This window comes from Falco peregrinus, chromosome 10 (assembly GCF_023634155.1).
Source record: "Falco peregrinus isolate bFalPer1 chromosome 10, bFalPer1.pri, whole genome shotgun sequence".
Lineage (NCBI taxonomy): Eukaryota > Metazoa > Chordata > Aves > Falconiformes > Falconidae > Falco > Falco peregrinus.
This window is the reverse complement of record NC_073730.1, coordinates 16956833-16973228: the sequence shown is the minus strand read 5'-3', so window position 1 is coordinate 16973228 and position 16396 is coordinate 16956833. Positions and strand designations below refer to the sequence as shown.

The following is a 16396-nucleotide window of genomic DNA, read 5'->3' as shown; positions in this document are numbered from 1 at the left end:
ACAGCAAGGCAACCTGTTAGAGGTGATTTTTATGCAACTAGTTTGTGGTCGCTGGAAGTTTCCCTTGCCCAGCTCCTCATATCCCAGCACTACCCTTCTAGAAAGGGACCGACCGATGTGGAGCAAAACCCTAACCAAATGCACAACAGCAAACAGCTTGTCAGTTTTTAGCACATAACAACTTGTAATGGAAATCTTGGTGTGTTTGCAGTACCTAATAAGCTTTTTAAGCAGTCAGAATTTGGCTTGACAGTTCATCCTGCTTTATAGGAAAAAAGCTTTAGCGTGCCATAGAGAGATGAGAGATCACAAATTAAGCAGGCAAGCTGACGTCTCACAACAGTGGGTGGCAAGGGGGTTCTCTGACAATCACAGCTCTTTCTAGAAAAGGTATAGAGGGAGCAGACATGAACACAACCACCAATGTGAGTGGTGACACCCAGAAACGAGCATACAGGTAATTCAGAATGCCTCCTCCTAGAGGGTCTGAAAGGAAATCTGAGACATGGAAGTCACTATGTATAGTTTATTGCATTATTCTTATACAGTGGTAAGCATCAGTTAGTTTACCATTAAAGTAGATGAAGATTCACCTGGCAAACTAACTAGATAAAAGCTAGAGACCAAACTGAATATTAGGTAGCCATTATTGTTGAAAATCTTTACAAAAGAAAAAGTTAGCTTTTTTTTAAAAAAAAATAAATTATTTTTTAATTATTTTCTCCCCTCTACACCCCAAAAAGTGAAACGTTCACCATCACTGCAAAGTAAAAGTCAGACCCAGGTCTCAGGTCTGACAGAGACCTGGAAGTTCACAGAAGGAGCTGCTTCTGCTACCTAAGAGTTTGCTAGCTTTTTCGTAAGTAACTGGCCATGTTACCACATCAATCAGTAAGCAGATGCTTACATGCAGAATCTACTACATCCTTAAAGTCACTGAATGAGCGTATCTCAAGTCCCCACAGTGAAACAGACATCAAATCCCATAAACACACCTCTGGGGGCACTGAGGACATCCCTGTCTTCATCTCTGTGATGCTTGATGAAAACTTGTTGGAAAACTGGTATTAAAAGAATAATTCCGTATTTGTACTAAAACCAAACTACTTTAGAGAACGAGCACCTCTTTCCCTTCAGCAGCCAGGGGCAGTGCCAGCTCTGCCGGCAGGATGGCTGGGCACTGCCACCTTCCACCCCAAGGCAGCCACCTTTCTCACTGCTCGGCCTCTCCTGGCAGCCGGCCTGCTCGTATTTATGCATATCCAAAAGAAAACATTAAGTACCACAGATTACCACATCTTCTGGGCACCACATGTCTCTCCATTTTCTGCCTCAAGAGAATAAAATACCTCATTTTAGGGAACTGCAGGGTGTTAGCGCTCTGAATGCTAATGGGATGACAAAGACTGCAAATGCCAAACAGTCATGATCTTAGCTATAAAACCTGCCTTACCGTATCAGACACTAGAGCCAAAATAATTCTGTTCGCTAAGAGTAAGAGAGAAGATAACATTATTTGTTTTACAAGGCTCCCACTTTGTTGTTCTGTCTAGAAATGGAAAGGTGCAAGTGGAAAGAAAAAGGTGTTTAGAACTGCTATTAAATTAATGGCTATTAAAAAGCTTTCATTGATTCTTGTGGTTTTTCAGCTGTAATCACAGCTAATTAGCAATAAGCTGTTTAAACTATTAAATATAATTACCTTGTTCTGGGGTTATGTTTTCTTACAAAGCAATAAAAATAATGTAATCTATGTTTACCAAAGTAGCCCAGTTACATCTTTTACAATCCTGATCTGGCAGATGAGAGTTCTAATTTTATTCTATTATTTTTTCAGCTCCAAATGGCATAAAGAGCATTTGATTTTAAACTCTCTAAACTTCAAAGCATCAAACAGAAAATCTACTACACTAAATGAAGTAAACATTAAACACATCCACTCTTATCATATGCATCTATAGCCAGGTTTTCCTACCCAATGATAACTGGTTTCTTCTGATCCTAAAGGAAGACCAATGTAAATATTGATGAAATGAGCCTTAATATAAGTTTACTTACTTAAATAACCAAAAATAGAAAACCAGTAACAATCCACTCACACTGGCCAACCGGGGCACTCAGCTTGGGTTTGCACCCTGGTTGTGCTTTTATTAGAATGTCAGATCAATGCAAAGAAGCAGCTCCTGTTAGAATTTTGTTAAAATTTTTGCTATTTAAAACCTCTGGTATTTATTAAAACCAGAAATGATACAAGAAATATAACACACTCTGAAAACTTCATCTCAGAAACAGCTAGGCCAAGTCCTTTGGGTAATAAGGAAATGGAGAAGAATCTCTGTTTCAACTGATCTCAGACAAGTTTACTCAAAGCCAACATCTATCAGACAAGACAGATGTTTCAGACTTCACAAGATTTCTGCCTATTGGTTTGGTCACATGAGAGAGCATATAGGGCAATCATACTACCTTAGTGAGAAAATGAGAGACTCTTTGAAACTGGATCTGCTCTCAGATTCTGTAGTTGTTATTCCTCTAGGCTTTGGAAATTAAATATGCATATAATACACACACACTTATTTCCATACATGCGTGGAAATAATCAACAAAGTTTGAGCCGTATTCAGGAGTGGTGATATACCTATCCATGCCTTTGGCTGGAAATGTAGGGTAAGTTATATCACATAATGGAATTTTCCTACATTTCTGCCTGAAAAGTGCAGACTGATCCTTAAGAAGAGCTACAAGACTTTAACGCAAAACCAATTATTTTTTCGTAAGTAAATTAAGTGTTCCCGTGCTTTCAGAATAAATGCAATTTTGCATTACTGCACTCCTCAGTTTGCTCGTGAGCAAGACAGCAACAAAACACATAACTCGATATTCATATTCCTAGTCCTAAACTTGAGAAAAAATAGAGTTAATGTGAGCATGTTTCTACAGCAGCCTCTGCCACTATATTCCTTGGCATATATATTCCCTGTCACTATGCTTCCTGGTGTAACGGAGTCCTCAGCACCAACCTGGTGTTTTCCAGACTAAGAAAAAAAACCCACAGAGCTGCTCAAAAACTGTTCAGGACCATCTTGGTCATTGTATTTTTCATAATTGATTTTTACTTCAGAGCTAGTGCTGATGAGGAACAGCTGGACAGCCTAGCCTGAATGTGACTGTTCCCACTGAGGAGAAATACAAAATTAACAGACTCCTCATAGTGTAACTATTTCCCTCCCCCCTAGTATTTATGACCTGCCCATCATTGCCTGTGCTTGATGATACACAACAGTGGTATCTACTATGAGAGACTTTTTCCTGGTCCTTAGAAAGATTCTCAAGCAAACTGCTGGGTAGTTACTAGCATTGAAGAGCTTTTTGCCAACAATCTAGCTGCCAAGCATATGGGTTTTACGGTGCATAATAGCAGTCAGTGGACTATCAGACAGAAATTTCAGCCCATGTAAGTTAGCATGGTCCAAACAGCGCACCAGAGAGATGAGAGGTGTTTCTGTGTGGAAGGTAGCAGTCTGAACTGTGAATCCAAAGTAAGAGCCTGGAATTTATGCACCAGAGATACCCACACATCTCTTCCACTCCTGCTTTAGAGATTGAAAGGCTTAACAGGACTCTAAGGTGTTACAAACTTATGACATTGACACAAGCACAAGCTCCATGCTTCAGCTGTACCAGCACCTCCATGGTGACACCACCTCTCTCTCTAGCTCTGCCTTGTTAAGCTTTCTGCTGTCACATCTGTGCTCCCAAACTTCTGCCATGGCTGCCTCCATCCACAGCACTGCAGTGGAAGGTCCTCATCCCTACTCTTTACAGCAATATCTCTCACCAAAATGTCATTTCTGCTAGACTGCCCCCACTGCGGTTCTAGTAAAACCATATATTGGCTGAAACCTAAGTCATGCTCCCCTTTCCCCAGCCACCCTGCTGTGTTGTCTTAGCTCATGTACTCTTCAAGGCACATCCTTTCTCAAATGTCTAGACAGTTCACAGCACCTTCTGAACACTCCACAAATCAACAGAAAGGTACTGGATCACTTCAAACCACCAAACAAAATGTTTCCAATTAACAGCAAAAGAACTACCTAGAAATTTTCCCTTTCTTTTTGTACTGTCACTTGCAGAATCCATATTATTAAATGTTTATGTGAAGCATTGTCCAGAAACACCATCAGAAACCAGCCCTACATATGCTTGGTGCTGTACAGCTAGATATGAACATGAAAACATTACGAACTTATTGAACTCTGTCGTAAAACTCATTATTTTTATGAAACTCCCATATAAGCTTTTTTTTTTAAATTAGGTATCTTAAAAGAGATATTTTCCATCCATTCTTATAGGTTCAAAGAAGCTTATAATACATATACGTTTTGTACTTCTCAGCAGCATACCAACTTAGCCAAAGTCTTCTACACCTCAGACAGCTCTATGACAAGTTTGGTCAAACCAGAATAAATAAATGGACTTAAAGCACTTTTAGGTCACCTAGTCCATTTAACAAGCAGCTGCTATTGCTCTGCCTGTGTTATTTTTAAAATGCATTAAGGGACAGCACACTGACCAAGCAGACAGCAGCACAACAGTAGTACAGGGGAAAAAGTCAATGTGGTCCAATGCATCCCCCACTCCTGGCGAAAGGTTCATTTGATCACTGAGCTGTTGCATAGCCAGCATATTCATTATGCAAAAAATAGTCAGGCCAGACCTTCTGGACACGTGTGTCAGCTCTCGTCCTCTCGGCAAGGTTCAGCTTGAGCAGCTCTTTGTCAGAGCCAGCATCTCTTCCAGCCTCATGCCTGCCCTTTGCGGCGTCCTTTGGCACACACTCCTCCAAACATGACTAACTCATGAGGAATACGACAACTTTGGTCACAGGTGAAAAATAAAGATTAAAGCTATTCTAAAAATCTTACAGCAAAACCTAAAAATCCATTTTTAAAAATCATACCAACAATAGCATACAACCGTGAATAGGACATGTACCACAGAGAAATTTTTTGTGTCCTTTTTGCTAGAATGCATTTTTCAATATAAGTTATAAAACCTGTAAAAAAGTAAAATAAAGACTTTAAAAAGATACCACATTTCATAGGTGCCATGTCTATCAAACTTACACTGGCATCACCTAGCCAGCTATATTTGCATGTATTCATGCTGGCCACCACTGTCTGCCCAGTCCGCAAAGAGTTCCTTTAGGGTCTCTAGCAGCAGCAAGGTTAAGGCGGCTGCAGAGGCTCCTCCGTCCCCAGAGATCACAGTTTCATGGAAGGCTGAGTATCACCACAGAAACCAACTACAAAAACAGTCCACGGGCTCCTGTCCTGTTACTCTGGTAAAGCAATTTGTACTACGTGAAAGGCAAGGGCACAAATGCTGAAAACTGATCAAAGTAAACGCTGCTGTTAAAGTACCATTTTGTTTTGCTGACTTCAAGGCATCAAATCGCAGACGCTGTTTTGTTCTAAAAAGATGAAAGTCAAGTGCCAAGGATTTGTAAGGTTGAATTAACTATTCCAGTGTGAAGGCCTTTAGGTAAGTTCACAGCACATTTTCCAAAACAGCCATTACGAATTTGTATTAATGAACCACGACAAAAATATGCTGTGTTGCATTGAATTACACTGCCCAGGCCAGGACAGCTGTTCTCTAAAAGAAAAATGGATTTTAACTCTCAGATCATATAAACACTTTCTGACTTGGAAGTGCTGCACTAAAGATAGATTTATGACATCTTAACTCATTACTCAGCCGCAAAGATTAAGGTAGTTATACAAAGCGGGCAAAATTTAGAACAGAAACCTGAAAATGTATACCTATGACTTCCCTCTGTAAGTGTTCTCACTCTTTTTGTTAATGTAGTATTTATAGTACATAAATTATTCTGGTATCGCAACGGTCAAAGCAAGTAATATGAAGGAACTTACCTTTACAGTTCATTAGCATATATTTTCCAATGTAAGTAGTTTAGGATTTCTGTTGAAATTCACTTGAAAAATATAATGTCAATACAGTAATACTGTAAATACATTAATACTGTAAAAGAATTCGGTCAAGGATTAATCCATGACTCCACCTCAAGTGGTGGGATCTAGTACTGCACCACTTTCAAAAAGTGTCAGTTGCTTTGGGAAGGATCTCTAGGCGAAATTCTTTCTTTTTAAGATGAGAGTAAAGAAAAAGTGTATTCTTTAGGCAGGGACTGTGAATTCTAAATGGAAAACTTTTTTTTTCCCCCTCTCATATTTTTGCTATGATCATTGAATATTGTGTTACAAATTTGACACCAAGCCAGCTATTGTAGATTGCAATGTCCAGCTTTCAAGAGCCAACAGTTTCCAAGACAGAGTTTACTGATTTTTCCAAGAAACACAAAATACATTCACATGACGTTACTGCTTGAAGGTAATTTTGCTCAAAGGGTTACGGATTTGCACTCTTAAAATCAAATGACTGTATAAGCAAGTTCCTATAAGCACGTGAGACCCCACCGCTTTCCTTATGGGAAGGTTTTCCAATGCAGACTCTTTAATTCGTACAAGGCGAGCACCTATTTATTTAGAAATTCACTCCAGCAATGAGACAGAAGATCTTCAGAACAGTATCAGAGAAATAAACAGCTCCAGGAAAACTGCAATGCCATTAAAAACAAGCACTCATACCCACACACAGTCACTTTTTCTCCTGCAGAACTCAAAGCTGTGGCACCCTCACCGGCCTTGCCAGGGATGCACCATGCTTTCCTCTCTCTGCCAGGCCAGTGCTAAAAGATGCTGCTGGGGCAGGGAGGGACCTGCCCCCTGGGGAGAGAGCAGGGGGCTGTGATGTATAAGGCACGTGTGGGGAGGGAAAGCCCTTTTCTTTTTGCATTACTGCCAGGATGAGGCACAACTCTGACCCCTGGGAACGGGTCTGAGTCCCTAGTAGCATTTACCAGGTGTGTGGAGGACTGAAGTTTACTTCCAAAGCTCAGGTAAAAGCCTAAACTAATTCTAAAACCAATCCTTTGCTTATTTTCTTGTAAATATATGGTTGCAAACAGATTGGCATTGCCTGGACCTTCTCACCCACACTCTACAGAGAAATCAGATTGACTGAACAGTAGTTACAGTAGTTGTGAAAATAATGGGAAAGATTCAGCCCGGCATAATTCCACTGAAGCTACTGGCATTAAGTCAGAGACTGATCTGGTCCCACACCTTACTTTATAAAAAAAAGAATACTTTTGCACATCCTGCTGACCCTTATGATCTACCACCCAGACTGGAAAACTGGGCTCCATCAAAATGAAGGCAAGGGAACAGAAAGGTTGACAAGGACTATCCGACTGTGACCTACAGCCCCCGCTGTGGGCTCTTCATTAAGAAGTACAGTCAGAAACCTTTGACCAAAAGGTGTTTGATATCTCCCCCCTTTTTTTTTTCTTCTACTTGTCCTTCAACAGGGGCTAAAGGTCAGGGTGCACTGTGCTAGACACAGGCAGTTCCCTCCCCAAAGAGCTTACAAATCAAGACATTCAAGTCCTGCACCACATGTGCACGCCAACATCCACTAACAAACTATTTTGAAGTATGTGCAGTGATCCCAGAAGGCCACTTTAACATGATGATGCATTTTTAATGATTCAGAGGAGAAATGGCAACCCCAATGCATACGTTCAAAGGGAGAACTAAGCAAAGCTCCCTTCACCCTCAGCGAGGATGGAGCATCGTTACCCCTGCATTTGGCACCTATTATGCTCAGAGCAATGTCTGCAAATGGACATACCATCTTTAATGAAGACCTAAGGTCAACCCTCAGAACCAGATTGAAAACCGACCAGCCCACCCGCTGACACGGTAGTTGTGTCTGACAGTCTGATGAAGGACAGTCCATTAGAACAGAACCCTAAGAGCTCGCAGCATATTCAAGTATTATCTGTGGTTCTCCCTCCAGTCCAAGTTCTGGTACCTTTCTAGCCCTAAATATCAAATGACAGCTGAGAATCTGTGCAACAGGATGGAATTACAGCACGTTTAGACCTCCTCATATGGATTCATAGTTCAACTCCTCCAAACAACAAAGCAAATCACAAGTGAAATTTAGTACTGCAACATTTATCAAATACATAACATGCAAGACAAGTACAGCATAGTACAGTGGCATGCTGTATATGGCCCTAAATATACTGCTCAGTACCCGGCAGCACTGTTGTTTGTATCTGGTTCATAACTGATGGTTTACTGCACCAGTGATACTTTCTTCTCAAAAGTGCAAGAGTGTTCGCATGCCATATAATGAATCCTAAGGGGAAAGTCCTCTTTTCACACATTTTGTGGGAAAATTTCTTGTTGCCTTTAGATCTGCTGAAGGGCACAGGATCCATTCCTGTAAGCCACAAGTACAGCATCTCCCCTGTTGTTAAGTGGCCTATTTATAAAACAGTGTCACATCAGACTAAGATTTACTTTAATGATTAAGGTAGAAGACTTGTGAAAAAGAAACATTTTCTCAGATGTTCTACTCTGCACTTATATGTACATATACTGCAGATCTAAGCTTTTCTTTGGTGAATCAGCTGGGCTACAAAGTAAGTTTTATTTTATACTCCTCTTCCTTTCTCCCATCCCTAAACTATTACCAGACAGTTGTGTCACATTGTGCCCAATGCCCTGAAAAAACAAAAGTGGGAGGGAGTTTTAACTACTATGTTGGAGGATATATGAGTACCTACTAAAAATCAGCTCCTGTCCCAAAGAAAATGCTTCTTAAACTGACAGATAAAACACAGATGACAAACTTCTGCCAGGACCATTTTCCTTAAATGCATTTGGGGCACTCTGAGCAAATCTACACAGGCTTTTCCAGGGAAACACAAGTTTCTGTTGCCTGTATTCTCAGCAAGTTCGATAGGCGCTAGCCACCCAACCAGAAATTATATAGCTGCATTAGTGTACCACTACAGGATTGATACACCTTGCCTCTCAACAGGCCTTGTTAGTTATGGCTCAGCATGATACTAATCATGGGTTCAGAGACTCAGCGTTAGCACTATCTCATCTCTATCAGGCTCTGAGGGTAGACGTGGCAAGTGCGTGGTTCAGCTCAGCTGCAAAACACCATGCAGATTTAATACAGCACACTGTTTCCTAAGAACAGCACAGCAAAACTGGAATCTGAACAGAGAATTTCCAAACCTCAAGGTAAATCCTGAACAGATGAACACTCTGCTTCCCGCTCTCAAAAGCTGCAGGTGGGGAAAGGGAAGAGGCTGAGACAGGTTTCACAAAGCTAGAAAAGATTATAAACAAACATGAAATAGATGATGGGAAGACCGCAGGACAAAGGGTTATGCCATTTGAAAGTTCCCCCGTACAAAACAATTTGCTCCTCAGAGGTTTCGCAGCCAGACCACACATAGATCCAGATGACTGGAAAAAAGAAACATCATTCTACAGGTGTCTGTTAGAGAGGCACAGTCACATAGGGAAGTGTAAAATGTGGAGTTCACATTTTTATTGGACATGTAAAACTAAATTCTTGCTTTCCAAGCCAGGGTAAAGAACAGCGTGTGTGCATGAGTCATAAAAAACTGAAAACCTAAGCAGCAGCACCAGATTTAGGAAACAGTTTTGTTTACTTTCTTGTCAGTAACTCACCAGCCTGAGTAGGAGTTGGTGCAAGTGTGCATCTGTAACACATATGCTCACAAATGGTATTAGAAATTAAATGCAAAGGAAACTGCTTTCAGAGGACTTAAAGTAACTAAAATGAATACATTGCTTCTCTACTCGCCTGGGGCAGCTCCTCATTCTTCACAATTTTTTTCTATTTTCAGATGTAAAAAAAAAAAATATTCAGAACTTCTATTTTCTGTACAAATAAAAAAGTATGTTGGGAATAGTTCAACAAATAAATTAATGATACTGACTACAGGGAAGAAAACAAAAAAACACCAAAACCCTAAGGAACCAAATTTTCTATTTAGTCAGGCCTATCCATACAAATAAGATTACTCACATCTGTACATACTTGCAGAATCAAAGCCATGAAAACTGACAAAATCCTCCAGAAGACATTACTGTGGCTGTCATGCAAGTATTTTCTTGCACAATGATGCCATTTCATGCACTTCTTTATTTGCACTTGCTTGAAAACAGATTTATGGAAGAAAGTACTGGCTTGCTTTCCAGCTAACAGTGTAAGCACAGACTGCTGCTCCTTGCTTGCAGTATTTTTCCATGTAGCTTTGGGTACGTTTTCAGTGTCTGATTTACCTTGTTGCAAGTATCACTTGAAACCCAATTAGTGGAGGAAAGAAGGCATGTTCCAATGATCTATTCTGAAGAGATACTTCCAGAGCAGGTGCCACTGTGCTTGTCTGCAAAACCAATGTCATACAGAGTCACATTCCTCAACAGGCCTCAAAACTTATTCTCACACGCACTAGTAGATCATATCCGTGCAGAAGAAATGAAGACTCTGCTTCCTTGGGTGATGACAGAAGAGTGAGCCAAACTTCAACCCGCCTTCAGGGTTAGAGAATGCTGGTTATCTCTGGAAAGGTGACAGATTTTAATATTTCTCCCTCACTAATGAGATTTGGCTCGTCACCAATTACCTCTCATCTAGAAACACTAACTACTGCTACCACCACGTTCATCACATACAGCATGAGCTCCGATCATAACAAAAATATTTCTGTATTGTAAGTTGCCATGACAATCGTTAGAGAGACACTATCACCTAAAGATTACCTATAATTCCTTCAAACTTTTTTGAGTAATTTAAGTTTCAGATATTTGTACCTCACGGTGGTGCTATTTTCGCATCTTCTTCAAATAACAAGTCTTACTACTGTAGAAGCACTGTTTATGTTTCACAGAGAAAATAAGAGACTCTTCTAGCAAAACCCAAACTTGAGTATAAGTGTTATCAAACATATGATCTACATTTAAAAAAACCACACACAGTTAAAACATTTGTTCCTCTTCTCCTATCTTGCCACTGCAAGGTTTTACTTTTTCAGCAGATACAGGAGCATGGCTGTCAGGCACAGCAAGCGCCGCACAAGCTATGTTGGAAATTTTCCCTGATGCTGAGAGGTCGGAGGGAGAATGACTTCACTAATTCCAGCTTTTGGTTCAAACAGACACTCCAGAGAACAACTTAAACACAACCACTCATGACAAGCGTTGCTCCAATATCACAGACACACGCGTGTACCAGCCCAAAGCTACACTGGAACCTGTCCATCAAGTTTGTGATACAAGCAGACTCCTGGAAATGTCATCACTTCCTTAATTATCTTTTCTTGGGGAAAGTAACAATAAAAAAAGGAGTAATTAATAAATACTCCACGACACGTCAGATAGAAGCTCTGAGGAGGGAACTGGAGACTGAGAATGTGAATCACAGTTTATATCAAAATCAAAACACATGCATCTGCCTGAAAGAACGTGTAAGTGCATGTGCACAGTGTGCTTACACACATGTGAGCGACAGGGAGGGATGAAGAAGGGTCCACCTAGTAGAGACAATAGCTGCAACCACCCCATTTCCCCACAATCCTGCACCAGCATATCAGTACCTGCAGGTATTTGCAGCAGAGGAAAACAAGAGTCCGATTTTTAGCTTCCAAGAGGTCATTTTATATAGCAGTCAGCAAAACTGAAAAATTTGAACAATCAGGATCATTCTGACATTTTTTCCTTTTGAACGCTTTAGCCATCTGTGGTGGACCTTGGCATGGCTTCAGATACTGTTCCATACAGCGCTCAAACCGAGAGCAGGTCTCACTTTCTGCGCACAAATAGTCCTGTTTCTACAAACAGAAAATACCGAGGGTTTGCACAGCACTTTCCAAGTCACGACAAGTCACTGCTGCCTCTTTAAGGGCAGCCAGGCACCAAGCCACGCTCCTGCAGGACAGCAGGCTCTGCACAGGCCGGCTCCTCTGGCTGACACAGGACTTCCTCTGGCAGTTCTGGTGGGCAGAACTTGGAACCACTGCCAAAGCCAATGACCAACAAATCCTGAGATGGCTAAAAACAACCCACAAAGACTGCAGTCCAGTGCAAACAAGATGAAAAAGTCACATTAAAAAAGGCTGGATTTTACGTAAGCTTATGTTAGCACAGATGCTTCAAAGTGCTAATGAAGAAAGGAGGGGGAAGAGGGCTGTGAGGGCTCTTTTAGAAATGGAGGCTGAGGTGGCTGTTGGTTTGTTTGTTTTTTAAAGACATGGCAAGGAGGCGTTCATCAATGGAGGCAATTAAGACAGTGTCATTTTAGTGTATTAGCTGCACATGAGTTGCTGCTTTCAGCAGACACGGTGGCATCTGAGAAAGACACTGAACACCTGCAATTTCTGCAGAGCACGCTGCCAGTATCTTCAAGGCTTTATAAGGTCTATCACGTGCTTCACTTCCAATTCAGTCCAGTACTCCAGAAGCCCAGAAAAGGCTCTTGGGCAAGGCTGTGGGGAAAGGGACTAACAACAGCCTGTGAAACCACCCTGGTGAGGCAGCTGAGATACCACACAGGCTGTGGGCAAGCTTTGGGAAATACCCAGGATCAAGAGATGCACGTGATGAGGCACTACTGCTTTCCAAGCAACAAATACAGGGTGTTCCTGGAGTACGTCTGCCACAGCGTCGCCCACAACTTGACTCCGAGACCTCACTGGCACAGAGTGCCGGTGGAAGCAGTAATTCATCTGGGCTTCCCATTCTTGGTCGTCTGATGTGGGCCCCTTCCCTCACTCTTACAAGTGGTACGCAAAACACCTTGAAAGGAGACTGTGATAAAAAGCAGCAGTCAACCTCAAGCTTGACAGAGAGGTTTGCAGGTGGCCAATTAATTTTCCATCGCCACTCTGCAGATCCCAGCTGGACCGATAACACTGCCTCTGCATAACTTTGTGAGCCACAGATCATCAAGGAACAAGCAGTAACAGGGTAAAAGCAATCAAATTGATCTTGATGGGCTCAGAGTAACAGGAGCGTGTATGTATGGCACGTATGAGGTTAAAGCCAACCAAGCATCACGGAAAATTTGAATATTATACACCCAACCAGCCCCAGAGACGGTATCTTAAAATGTCCACAGTGGGCCCACAAAAACATGCAGTACAAAAGTAAATGCGGCTTCTTGGTAATGTAGGACCAAGAAAGATCTACAGCCCCACTGAAACCCTGACAGTTGCGGAAGCTGGTGTGAGCAAAGCCTAGCGCACGTGGCACAGCCAAACTGCAAAGCCAAGCACAGGAAGCATGGGGCAAGAACTTCCCAAATGGCAAAAAATCACTTCCCAGACTACTCTGGAGATTGTCAACACCCAATACTGAACTGGCTGGCTACATGACTGCAGGTGTCAGACTCCAAGTGACAATCCTTCCTGAAAAACACTCTCTTCTTAGATGACTCATGAAGCTGGATTAGATCAGCCCAGACTTTCACCAAACCTCTCCCACACTGTAGTCTTCTTTTGAGGGTTTACCTTCTCACATTTGGAAAAAAATTCTTTGCCTCTTTGCCACAAAATTACCAGTCCTCTTGTCTGAAGTCTCACCTCAGACTTCTCCAGCACCCAAAAGACAAAGCACCTTCACTACTTCCATCTCCTCTCCTTCATCCCCAGACAGACTGGGCAGCAGCACAGCCACCTGCACCACTCCCCTCCCAAGCCACATCACTCCAGGCAGTTCATTCCACTCCTGCTTCAAAAACCCTGCACATGTTTGCATTGTCACTTGTAAGTCTGCTGCTATAGTTAGGCAACTATCACTGCTGCCAAGCAAAGGTGGTCAGAAAATCGAGAGGCAAGAACAGTTAAATACCCTTGCAGGGTTCAGATCTGGTCTGTACCTTGGCAGAGGCACAGTGCTTTATGTTTGAGAGCTTCTTCTGAAGCAGCAACTATTTTTCTTCAAAACAAAGGCCTTTGGCCCACCAGAAGCACCAAACGTACCCACATGCAGCGGCACAGGCTTCCCACCGTACCACAGCAAACGAGCAGAGGGCAGATGCAATGCAGCCTGGCAAACCAAGCAACATGTCCTGTATTTCCCAGGCTAACCCTACACCACACACTCTGGTCAGCTCACCAGAAACACCAAATTTGTACAGCTAAGTGATCTGGCAGTGCACAGATCCAATATCAATGCTAGTGAAGTCTGTGGTCTTACTCAAAAGTTTCATCTCACAGAACTAACAAACTATTCTTGAGCCTCTTATTTTAGTATCAGTTTAGGACTGCATAGGATAATGATCCAATTATTTTAGTTTGGATTATTCAGACCAAGCTGCAGGGTGCTTAAAAAATTCATGTCAAGCTCGCCTGTTTTGTCAGTTTTAGAGCAGCTTGGTCAAGCTGACACTGAGAGCTCAGCATTAAAAAGCCCCAGTAAAAAGAGAAGCTGACCTTATTTCTACTATATGTGAGATCCTGAAGTCTCAGAAAACAGCCTAGGTGGGCATTTGATTGGTACTAAATGGAAAACTGTTTTAACAAATGCACTGTTAGAAGAAGAAATAAATAAAATGGAATCAAACGAACAACTAGGCAACAGCAATCTCAGTAACTCCAGCCGTCAAATAACCTTGAATTCCCTTCCTGCCTGCTGTCGGCACAAGACCTACAGGCTCCCTCCGACCATGGCTCTCGTGCAGCAGGTCAGCATGTTTAAACTATGACCAGAAAGTGGCCCCTTTATCACAGCTGAATCTCAAGGCTGTCCCCAGATCTCTGGATGCCTGAGCATGAAACAAAACATTTTTCCCTGACATAGCCTTGGGTAAGGCTGTTGTGGTGATAAACTTCTAAAAACAGTTAAAACAAACACACTGGGAAATACAGCAAATATGTAGGAAAATAGGCTTTCATTACCCTCATTGTCCAGATCTTCAGAGTCCTAAAATACAAAAACATTGTGACACAGAAGAATTATCCTGAATTCAGGATGCAATGCAAAGGTCAGGATATAAAAATACATGATCAGGTGACTGTTTCAGGGTCTTGTCCTGTCCCATTTTCACAACTTAGAGGATCTCTTCAGAAAGTGCAACATTGGACTTAAATAATTTTGCCCATCATTTTAGGACTTTTCAGTGGGTTGGCTCTGGAACCTGAGATACATCACTAGTAAGTACCTGGCTATTGTAATTAGCTTGCTCCACAGGAAGTAACAGGCATTTTAATATTGGGAATGCTCTCAAAGGAAAACAATTTTTATTATGAAATTGTTGCCAAGTAACATTGATTAAAAGTGGGGAAAAACTGTTGAATTATTACAGCCTCAGTGGCATTACTAAAAATTATAAAAATAAAGATGAGTCCTTGATTTTCCTGCTTTCATTTCACGTAACACATGTTCAACATCTGTATCAGGCCTAACATCTTAAAGCTATTGAGGATGAGGATGTCAATGAAAACAATAGTGAATCCATTGCCAGAAACTCTGATTTCATTTATTCATATGTATTCAATCCTAAGTATTCACACGAGATTAATTTTATATGCCCCTGCTCCCCCTTTAGCTGTTTCAATTGTGGCTGCATGCCTAAAGCAGCTCAGGGAAATTCAGCTGACAGGTATAATAAAAGAATTCTCCATTAATTTAGGACTTGATAATATATCCAATCTAAGGAGTGACTTTCATCTTAAAATAATTTTTACATTTTCTGTACACATTTTTGCAGTGCAAATCTCTGGAGTTTCCAAAAGTCTCCACAAACAACAATTCTTTCTCATAATAGAACATGCAGCTCCACGAGAAAACAACTATCTCCCTTCTAAAAACTGGGAAACTGAAGCAGTGAAGATACCCAAAGCTGAAGAAAAATTTAGTCTAAGAGTTCAGCAGTCCCTGGCTTTCAGCTGAGACCCAGATCAGTACAGAAATGCACACATGCACTCACTTCCCCAGGAATATTTGATCAAATAAAACAAACAAAAAAGGCTTGCCTTTTTCATGCCAAGTTCAATATAAACACTTGTGGCTATTACATGCACCCGTATTCTATTTCCTATGATAAAGCATGGCCAATACGAATTGCGATAAAAGACACTCTAAGAAATACTTGAAAAAGATTGGAACTTATTGGGGCTCTTACTTGAAGAAAGTGTCTTCACAGTCTCCACAAATGAGCGTCACCCCATCAGGGATTAACAAAGTAAAATACAAACCAGTTCCTTGAAGATCACAGATCACAGCATTTCATGATACGACCTGGTATTTACCAGATTTCAGCCTTAACATGAAAGTGCTAAATTACTGATTTAGTTTTGCAGAATTTGTTCAGAATACCTAACCCCATGTATTTCTACCGGTCCGCTTCCCACCCTCCCCCAGTTTATAGGGAAGAAAAAGCACCCAAACCTTACAAATCTTTACAGAAAAGCCTG

General features: G+C 41.4%; 1 protein-coding gene across 3 annotated transcripts in view; it reads right to left on the bottom strand.

Moving 5' to 3' along the window:
- TGFBR3 (transforming growth factor beta receptor 3) overlaps nucleotides 1–16396 on the bottom strand; it is a 121442-nt gene that overhangs the window by 52694 nt on the left and 52352 nt on the right. The gene's annotated exons all lie outside the window — the stretch shown is intronic.